This window comes from Vipera ursinii (assembly GCF_947247035.1).
Source record: "Vipera ursinii genome assembly, chromosome: 3".
Taxonomy (NCBI): domain Eukaryota; kingdom Metazoa; phylum Chordata; class Lepidosauria; order Squamata; family Viperidae; genus Vipera; species Vipera ursinii.
This window is the reverse complement of record NC_139516.1, coordinates 904,713-915,181: the sequence shown is the minus strand read 5'-3', so window position 1 is coordinate 915,181 and position 10,469 is coordinate 904,713. Positions and strand designations below refer to the sequence as shown.

Genomic DNA, 10,469 nt, shown 5'->3' with positions numbered 1-10,469 from the left:
CCAGGGAGGGAGGGTCAACAATGGGAGAGCCTCCCTGGTGTCAGGCACGAGCAGCCACAGCCACTCATGGATAGTTGATCAGTCAGAAACTCTAGTGGCTTCTGCCTAAATTACAAGAATCTCCCCAGACTGCCTGCTTTGCATTGGAAACGACCGGGGAGGGTCAGGTGATGCCTTTTGTGACTGCACAAGGACTCCAAGCTAGATCCCCACTTGACTCTTCCTTCCAGCCTGGCTGGAAGTTTCTCAGCACCTGGCCAGCCCTTCCACCCTCAACCTCTCTTTTGGAATTGAAGGTTGTGTTCCAAAAATGTTGATTCAGCGAGCCTCCAGCTGTAGTGGAAGCAAGGAGGGCAGGTGATAAGGAAGTGCAAGCAGAGGCCATGGATGCCCTGACATGCCCTGGTAGCAAAATTGCCTCTAAATATCCTCATCCTTATGTGGGGGAAGGGGTCTTCTTATGGGGAGGTAGATAATGGGGCGGGCCAGAGAGGAGCACACTGACCCTCAGGGGAAAGCAGAGCCAGGACCAAGAGCCAGGAAGGGTCTTTCACCCCTCAGTGCCCCTCAAGGTCAAGGGGATAAAATGTGCCAGGTGGTACTTCTGGAGGGACACCTCTGATATCAGATGAAGAACAAGTGAAGGCCTTCTCCCCAGCATCTTCTCGTCCAGCCATCATGGAGGCGAGGTACACTTGGTGCTTGTCACTGCCCTGTTATGGCCTCTAAAGCCCAGTATGGCCAAGGGGCCTATAGGTCTCCCACCATTTCTGCCCATCCAGGATATTCCAGCAGAGCGGCTGTTCTCCGGGTCCCCTCTGTCAAATATGGCCACCTCGGGGGATGTGGGGTACCTGCCTCCTTGGCTCCGCTTCCAGGTCTCAGGGTGATGTTTATGAACCACGAAATTTATATTGCAAAGACCTTGCAAAACTGGATCACACGACTGCAGGATGCTGCAAATGGCCGTAAATGCAGGCCAGCTGCCAAGTAGCCGAAATGCAGTCATGTGACCAGGGAGCACCTGTCGGAACTGGATTCAGAATAACAGAATAACACAGTTGGAAGGGACTTTGGAGGTCTTCTAGTCCAACCCCCTGTTGAGGCAGGAAATCTTATACCATTTTGGACAAATGGCTGTCCAATCCCTTCTTAAATACCTCCAGTGTTGGAGCACCCACAACTTTCTGGTGGCAAGCAGTTCCAGTGGTCAATTGCTCTCCCTGTCAGGAAATTCCTCCTTAGTTCCAGGTTGGTTCTCTCCTTAATGAGTTTCCATCCTTTGCTTCTTGTCTGGCCTTATGGTGCTTTAGAGCAGTGTTCCCCTACGTTAGGAACTTGAAGATGCGTGGACTTCAACTCCCAGAATTCCCCAGCCAGCATAGCTGGCTGGGGAATTCTGGGAGTTGAAGTCCACGCATCTTCAAGTTCCTAAGGTTGGGAAACGCTGCTTTAGAGAATAGGTGGACCCCCCTCTCTTCTTTGGGGCAGCCCCTGAAATACTGGAACGCTGCTATCCTGTCACCCCAGTCCTTCTCTTCATTCAACTAGACACACCCATTTCCTGCAATCGTTCTTCCTATGTTTTAGCCTCCAGCTGTTCATAACTACAAACAGTCATTAAATGGCTGGCCATGCATCAAAAATTACCTGGTTGGTTCCGTGACCTTGTTTTGTGGAATGGATTTTGCTATTAGATTATTTTAGCCTAGGCTGTCTGTTTTGTCTAAGGTGTTTAGGGTTAGGTGTTTAGGTTGAAAGACTGCTATTATGTCAGGACAAGAAGCAACGGATGGAAACTAATCAAGGAGAGACCTTTTACGCTTTCTCTGGGGAGGCAATGACTCAGCAGTCAAGGGACACTGCGCTTGTCAGCTAACAACCCGGGTTCGAGACCCAAGCACTATGAGAAGGGGTGCGCTCCCATGCCTTGCACACTTAGCGGTTCAAAAGCATGCAAATGCGTGTAGATAAATAGATACCCCATGAGTGGGGAGGTAACAACATTCCATGCACCTCTGTCATGTTGTCATGCTGGCCACATGACCACGGAAGTGTCTTCAGACAAGCCTGGCTCCCTCAGGTAAGAAACGGAGATAAGCACCATCCACCACCACCACCCCAAGTCGAACATGATTGGACAAGTGCAGGGATAGGCAACCTCGGCTCTTTTATGACTGGTGGACTTCAACTCCCAGAATTCCTGAGCCAGCCACGCTGAGGGGAAAGGGAGAGTTTCCAAGCTGAGTCACGCTGGCTCTGGAATTCTGGGAGTTGAAGTCCACAAGTCATGAGGGGGCCATAGTTCCCCCATGCTGGCTCAGGGATTCTGGGAGTTGAAGTCCACCAGTCATAAAAGAGCCGAGGTTTCCTGCTCCTGGACGAGTGAAACCTTTACTTTCTTTTCTCCAGTCTTGTACATCACTTGGACTAGGGACAGCCAATGCTTTAAATAACTACATCAAAGTCCAGTGTAAGGTCCCACCTCAGCTATTTTCTCAGGAAAGCATTACTCTTGAAACAAGCATTATTTCAAAAGGAAATTTTATCGAGAGAATGTGATTGCAGAGAAGCCAGGCAGAATCTGAAGTTCCCATGCAAATCACTAGGCTAATTCCCCATCGTCCACACCCCACCGCAGTGCTCCAGTCCATCAGGAGCCAATCGGCTGGCGTGAAGGTTATGGGAATGCTGAGATGAGAAGGTGATAGCAAAGCGTCCTCCTGGCACCACGACCTTGGTAACAGACTGGAACGGGCCAGAATGGAGTCCATCCTGCTGGCCCTGCTGGCCCATTGCCCCCTCCCTCATTCCCACAGATACCCCAAAGCAAAAGCAGCAGATTCTTCAAACTCCGAATAAGAATGGAATGGAATGGAGTGGAGTGGAGTGGAGAATGGAGTGGAACAGAACGGAACAGAGTACAATAGAATAGAATAGAATCGAGCTGGAAGGGACCTTGGAGGTCTTCTACTCCAGCCCCCTTCTTGAGCAGGAGACCCCAGACCATTCCAGACAAGTGGCTGTCCAGTCTCTTCTTAAAAACCTCCAGTGATGGATCGCCCACGATTTCTGAAGGCCAGCAGTTCCACTGGTTAATTGTCCTCGCTGTTAAGAACTTTCTCCTCAGTTCCAGGTTGCCTCTCAGCCCCCCCTCCCCTCGGAATGGCAGCGTTCTGGCAGAGACCTGGCATCCATCCCAAAATGGGTGGAGGACACTAGAAGAGGCTAGGTTTCCAGTTGGTTTCCTGCCAAAATTTTCTTTTCTAAGACTACAAACAACTCTGCGTGTTCTCTTTTCATGCACCATCAGGAGGCAGCACTGGACCGGTTTTGTCTTTCCTTGAGACTCGTCAGACACAGGGAGCAAATGTTATTGGGAAGGATTTAAATCCTCTGCTGGGAACTCCATGCGTGGGCGCTCACATGTTTTTAAAAATATATTTTCAATAAACGTATCGAAGTATAAAATACAAATGGAAATGGAAAGGCGGAAATGGCTTTGCTTTAGAGAGTAGATGAAAAGACTGGCTTGCTGGCTCTGCTCCAGTGAGGCTGACCGGGGAGCTGGTGTGCAAATGGCCGTGAAGTGGGATTTTTTTTCCCCCAGCTGGGTGTGCAAGAAACCCCAAAGGAGGAAGGTGTCCACTGGGAATCTGCTTTGGTGAGACCCTCAGTCACTCTGTTCCAGGAGGGGGCATTGCAGCCCTCAACTGGACTCTGGAAAAGGGTTGAAAGGCCCCCGGTGCCCACATTCTTTTCATCACTGCTTTTTTAAATGGGTTCTTGCTTTGACAACATATGGAGATGCAGCCATTTTCCTTAACTTTGTTTTACTCTTAGAGTTAGAATTAGATGATACTGGGGGAGCGGGGAGGAGGAATGTGCACGGAAGTTAGTTAGCCATAACAACATTGCAGTTGTATGAGAATCAAGGTTTTTTGAAATAAGAGATGGCGGGTTGGAGAACTGGAGGGAAAGCCTGCCTTTTTAAATTAATTGGGGGATGTGATTTAGGACTGTTAATTAGAGGAGGGATTTGCACTTGATACTATATGTCCAGGGGACTCAGTTTTTGGCTTCAGTTTATGTTACTGCCGATGTTACGCTGCTCTAATAAAGATTTTTTAAGGAAAACAGTGCCTCAAAGGTCTTTGAAGAGTTTTACGTATCTGTCGGAACCATGACACAAAGCTTTATTGCAGAGAAGAAGGGATGAGCCCAGGGTGGGTTTTGGGGGGAGGGTCTGCAGGGTGGTCCAGGACAGAAGAAGGCTCTTTGGGTCAAGTCGGTTCACTGGGCACAACTTGGAAAGGCCGAAGCTTCGACACAGAGGGTCCTGTGAAAACAGAGTCAGGCATGTGGTTTTAATCCAGAACAGTCTTCTGATTGGACCTCTCGACCAGCCCTGGACCTTCTCTGTCCCCAAGGGGGAATTCCAAAGAGGGCTCCTTGGAGCATGGGCAAGGCTGTAATCAAATGAGGACCATCGCCGACTGGAGGAGAGACCTTCTCCGGGAGTCAGAAATTAGAGTTTCAAGTTGGCTCAACTAATCAACCATGGATCTAAATATCTCTCCCGGACAGTGTCTGCCCATCCCACCAAAGAGGGCACGAGGGGCACAATCCAGCTCCCTTCCTTTAAACATTTCCACTTTGCAGGTCCTCAGAAGCAGGCCTTTTCTGTTGTAGACCCTCCCCTTTGGAATAACCCCCCCCCCAAGATCCCAAAGGCCTCCACACACTTTTAAGCTTCCAGAGAGCCCTTAACACCTGGCCTCTTTCCCAAGGAATTGGGATGGGGGAGCTCTGAGCGAAATGAGGAGGTGGGGGTGACATCAGGAAAGTGGGATGGTGGCACCAGATTTTTCTGAAATATCTATCATCTATCTATCTCTACATCTATCTCTATCTCCCTATCTATATGTCTGTCTGTCTGTCTGTCGGTCTGTCTGTCTGTCTGTCTGTCTATCTATCTATCTATCTATCTATCTATCTATCTATCTATCTATCTATCTATCATCTATCTATTTCTATTTATATCTCTATCTCACATACGAAGAACAGTTGCAGGACTTGGGTTTGGCCAGTCTAAAGAAAAGAAGAAATAGGGGAGACATGATAGCAGCATTCCAGTATTTGAGGGGCTGCCACAAAGAAGAGGGGGTCACGTTATTCTCCAAAGCACCAGAGGGCAGGACAAGAAAAAATGGTTGGAAACTGATCAAAGAGAGAAGCAACCTGGAATTAAGGAGAAACTTCCTAACAGTGAGGACAATCAACTAGTAGAACAGCTTACCCCAAGAAATCATAGGCGCTTCATCACTGGAGATTTTTAAGAAGAGGCTAGAGCTAGACAGTTACTTGTCTGAGATGGAATAGGTTCTCCTGCGTGAGCAGGGGGTTGGACTAGAAGACCTCCAAGGTCCCTTCCTATTCTATTCTATTCTATTCTATTCTATTCTATTCTATTCTATTCTATTCTATTCTATTCTATTCTATTCTATTCTATTCTATTCTATTCTATTCTATTCTATTCTATTCTATTCTATATCTCCTATCATCTACCTCCTCTCTCTCTCTCTCTCTCTCTCTCTCTCTCTCTCTCTCTCTCTCTCTCTCTCTCTCTCTCTCTCTCTCTATCTCTTCCCTCCCCCAAGTCTTCCCAAGCCAGAATCAGGCCATCTCTTGACGCTAAGAGAGAACTTCGCCCTCCCTCCACCCTCTCCGTCCGTCCTTCTGAGCTGGGACTGGCTTCCACTCCCAGGTCTCTCGAATGGCTGGAGAAGACCTGGACGTTCTCCTTCCATGGCCGTCTTGAAAGGGGCTAGGTTCACCCAAAGACAGATCCAAGAAGGATGGAAGCCTCAAGGATTCCAGAGAGATCCGCTTAGATCCAGTCCATGCTGGCATCCACGAAACTCTGCAGAGTGGCATAAGGCTGAATGCTCTTACCTTAGACAGGATCCTTGCACCGAATGCTGCAACCGTAAGGGCAACACTTCTGGTCGCCATCACACTCCCAGTCACTTTCACACTTCACGTCACAAGTGGAGATCATGCCTTCAGGTGCCTTGGGACACCCGCCAGGTTTCCTAGCAACTAAACAGAACACCCCAATGGTTTGTGGTTTTGCATTGTTGAGCGTTAGCTTATTATGCTGAAGTAATCAAACAAACGAGTACCAAAGGATCAGTGCATAAATGTTTCTCCTTTAGTGTTGCATAATGATTCTTTTAGCCAGGCTGAACAATCCATCATTCTTTTTTTTTATTGAAAAGTTTTACAATACCTTTTATCTTTAACAATCCCTCCCCCCTCCCCCCACCCAACCCTTCCTAACCCTCCCTAACCCTCCCCCCCTTCCCCCCTGCCCCCCCCCACTTCCCAGAGCTAAATACAAGGTATAAAAGCAAAAAACAATCATAAACAACCATATGCTAACAACAATAAACTATTAAGTCTATCGCACTCTAGCTCATATGAAATGACTACAAGCAATAATAATATCACATAAAAAAAACTTATTCAAATGCTAAATGAAACTTTTTGGTCCCATATGTGTTCTGGATATAATCAATCCACTTTTCCCACTCCATAATATAACGTTGTTGCGAATGGTCTTTCAAATAAGCCGAAATCTTTGCCATTTCCGCCAGGTCAGAAACTTTTAGAGTCCATTCTTCTATAGTCGGGAGTTCCTCCTTCTTCCAATATTGACCTACTAAGAGTCTTGCTGCTGTAATTAAGTTCAGCATCAACTTAACGTCCACAACAGTAGTATCAGTAATAATTCCCAGAAAAAACAATTGCGGACAAAACTTTATCCTTTGCTTAAATATCTTCTGCATATTCCACCAGATTTTAATCCAAAAAGCTTTAACCTTTTTACAGGTCCACCATATATGAAACAATCCATCATTCTTGAATCCTTGTTAAATGCCGAGAATTAGAGCCAAGAAGGGAAGGACCTTTTGAACAGGCACGGACGGATCCAGAGTCCTATTAACCGTCCTCTTCAAGAGTAGTAAAAAATATTGTATAAATAAATAAAAGAACAATCTAAACCAGCGTTTCCCAACCTTAGGAACTTGAAGATGCGTGGACTTCAACTCCCAGAATTCCCCAGCCGGCATAGCTGGCTGGGGAATTCTGGGAGTTGAAGTCCACGCATCTTCAAGTTCCTAAGGTTGGGAAACGCTGATCTAAACAGCCAATGCCTTCTCCTCTCTCCAAAAGGACAGGGACTCTAACCAATCCTTACCGAACATTTTCTGAGGTTCCAGTCCCAAAGGTGCTTTTTCAAGCGGCAACTGGACTTTATTTTTCCCTCAAGAGGTTTCACTTCTCATCCAAGAAGCGTCTTCGGTTCAGAACTCTTGCCTTTTGAACAAGCACCTTTGGGACAACCATGGCCTGGATGATGGAGAACCTCCACAGAACCTCATACTCTTACGAACCCTGTTACAAAACTGGATGTAGGGAGAAGTGGATGGGGCAGGATGGCCAAAGTCTGACCCTAGAGAAGAAGGCCAGAGAAGAAAGTCCTCTCTGAGGTCAAAGAAGGACCAGAGGAAAGTGGACATCCGTGCAGCAGGTCACTGTTGATGCAGCCCAGGACAGATGGGTTGACACGCAATGGATTGGGATGGAAAGCAGTTGGGAGAAGCTGGAAAGAGAGCTGAGACTAGCTGAGAGACCCCCAATTCACGTGGCTATCATCTATGGGCACCTCTCAGCATTTTTTTCAGTGGCGCAAATGAGGATGAGCATGGGTGTTTGTGGTGCTTGACCAATAAAGTCTAGATGACCAGAGACCCTCTGGGTTCTGCACTTTCTCCTGCACATGCCATTCTTCCATAAGATCCCAAAGCTCAAATCTGTAGCAAGGTATCTGGGCAGAAACACCACCGTTTAGGAAGGGGGGGGAGAAACTGGGGACACTGGTAGGGTTTCCTTCCCTGCTTCCCACAGAAGGATGAGGCTCAAGAGGGGAGGGAACACTAAAAGTGAACAACAGCCTACACACAAATGGTAGCAGCAGGGATGGGTCTGCCGTGAGGATCTCCTGGGAACAGCTGAGCTTCCCCAGAACTGGAAAAGTGGGTCCAGAGCACTGGAAAGTAACTGCCAAGTATGGGGAGCAGAAGTAGGTGAACCTGGGCCCAGGGGGATACCCCAATAATGAGCACTATCTAAAAGGAAGGAATTGATTGAAGGTGAGACCTTGAGCACAAATGGCCATGCTTGGTAACAACTAGTCATATTCAGAGTACTAACGGTTCAAAAGCTAATTTTAGCAAACTAAGAGAAGAGGGGTCCTGGGTGCTCTCTGAGCTGGGTGGTTTTCTTGCAGACGTTTCATGATCCAACTAGGGAACATCATCAGTGCTAGAAGGGAGTGCAGTTTGTAGGGAGGAGGAGGAGGAGGAGGAGGAGGAGGAGGAGGAGGAGGAGGAGGAGGAGGAGGAGGAGGAGGAGGAGGAGGGTGGGGTCCTTGCTGCTCTCTGAGCTGGGTGGTTTTCTTGCAGACGTTTCATGACCCAGATTAGGTGACATCGCCAGTGCTAGAAGGGAGGGGGGGCACTGATGAGTTTACCTAGTTTGGGCCATGAAATGTCTGCAAGAAAACTATCAATCTCAGAGAGCACCAAGGACCCCACACTCCTCCTCTTCTTCCCCCCCTCCTCCTCCTCCTTCTCCACTCTGCAACACCGCCTTCCCTTTTGGCACTGACGAAATTACGTAGTTGCATCCTGAAAGGTCTGCATGAAAACTGCGAAACTCAGAGAGCACCAAGGACCCCTCATTTCAACCTGAGCTACAAATATTCTCCTTTATTAGAAGGCACTTGAACAGCTTTCTCAGATGGCCAGACGGCCATTGTGGTCCCTTCCACCTTCAGCCGTCTCTGACTTGTTCCAAGAGAAGAGCGGAGGAGGACCACGTGGGTACGAAGACCACACAAACCTTCAGAGATGTAAGAATTTGGGGATTACCTTCTTGTCCCCTTACCTTCTTGTCCCATCGAAAGGGGCGACCCAGCCAGCAGGATGAGGAGACCCAGAAGGAGGAGACCGTGCGTAGCCTTCATGGTGCCAGGAACACCAGACTGGACTGGACTGATGGTCTTTTAAGTCCTTCCTGGAAGAAGTGAGGTGAAAGGGGTCCTTGTGGGAACAAGAAGAACAGGAAAGGTGTCACAATCACTTTCTCAACAAAACAGAGGGGTGACCTTTCCCTTCCCAGGTAAGAGATGGACGATAACCTCCACCTTTATCCATGAAAGGTCCATTGTGCTGACAATCAGGCTTTGTGGGAGAGAGCCCTGGGGCTGTTACTCCTTCCCGGTTCCTAAATTACAATCGGTGTTTGCGTGTTGGGATTACAAAGGATCCCCTGGCTGAAAGCACGAAAAAAGTGAGAACCTGAGAAGGTCACACTCCCCTGTCAACGTCACAGCCAGGATGCAGGAGGCTCCATCTCTTTATGTATTGCATTGTATTGCATTAAATACAAATCTCAAGGGCAGGGGCAGGTAGGGGTCCCCACACAGACAGGGGCGTGTTTCAGAGGAGGCAAATGGTAGCTCTCAAGCAGAGCCCAAAGTCTTCCAATGTCTCAGGGGCTACCGCAGAGAAGAGCCGGGTCGGCCTGTAATCCAAAGCCCCTGAAGGCAGGAGAAGAAGTAACAGGTGGAAGCTTATCGAGGAGAACAGTTAGAACAGTTAATCCGTAGAAGACCTTCCCTGCAGAGGGGGTAGGTCCTCCAACACGGGAGCTCTTCAAGAAGAGATTGGACCGCCATTTGTCTCAAATGATATAGTCATAGTGTTTCTCGCCTGAGGAGGAGGCTGGACTAGAAGACCTCCAAGGTCCCTTCTAACTCTGTTATTCTGTTAAATCCTCAGAGCTCTTTCTTCCTGCACACCTGCCTGCCTGCAAAGTTAACTCCCCTTCTTCAGCTAGTTAGTAGTTAGGTCTCTCTCTCTCTCTCTCTCTCTCTCTCTCTCTCTCTCTCTCTCTCTCTCTCTCTCTCTCTCTCTCTCTCTCTCTCTCTCTCTCTCTCTCTCTCTCTCTCTCTCTCTCTCTCTCTCCTCTCCCTATAGCCCCAGAATGCAGAATGCAGAATAATAGAGTTGGAAGGGATCTTGGAGGTCTTCTAGTCCAACCCCCTGTTCAAGCAGGAAACCTTATACCGGGTTAGGCAACCTTGGCTCTTTTAGGACTGGTGAACTTCAACTCCCAGAATTCCTGAGCCAGCCATGCTGAGGGGAAAGGGAGAGGTTTCCAAGCTGAGCCAGAAATTCTGGGAGTTGAAGTCCACCAGTCATGAAGGGGCCAAAGTTTCCCCATGCTGGCTCAGGAATTCTGGGAGTTTTAATATTGTTTTAATTTATTGGTTTTAGTAATTAATTATAGGGCTTTGTAATTTAATTCTTTTTTTAATATTTGTATTACTATTTTTT

At 48.0% G+C, this 10,469-nt stretch overlaps 1 long non-coding RNA gene across 1 annotated transcript; it reads right to left on the bottom strand.

Moving 5' to 3' along the window:
- Positions 1-4,206: 4,206 nt before the first annotated feature.
- LOC310639383 lies at positions 4,207-9,241 on the bottom strand. The gene is made up of 3 exons (XR_014492291.1): positions 9,016-9,241; positions 5,956-6,102; positions 4,207-4,339 (listed from the first exon to the last, which is right to left on the bottom strand). It is a non-coding gene; the product is annotated as an uncharacterized lncRNA (long non-coding RNA).
- Between the last annotated feature and the right edge of the window lie 1,228 nt (positions 9,242-10,469).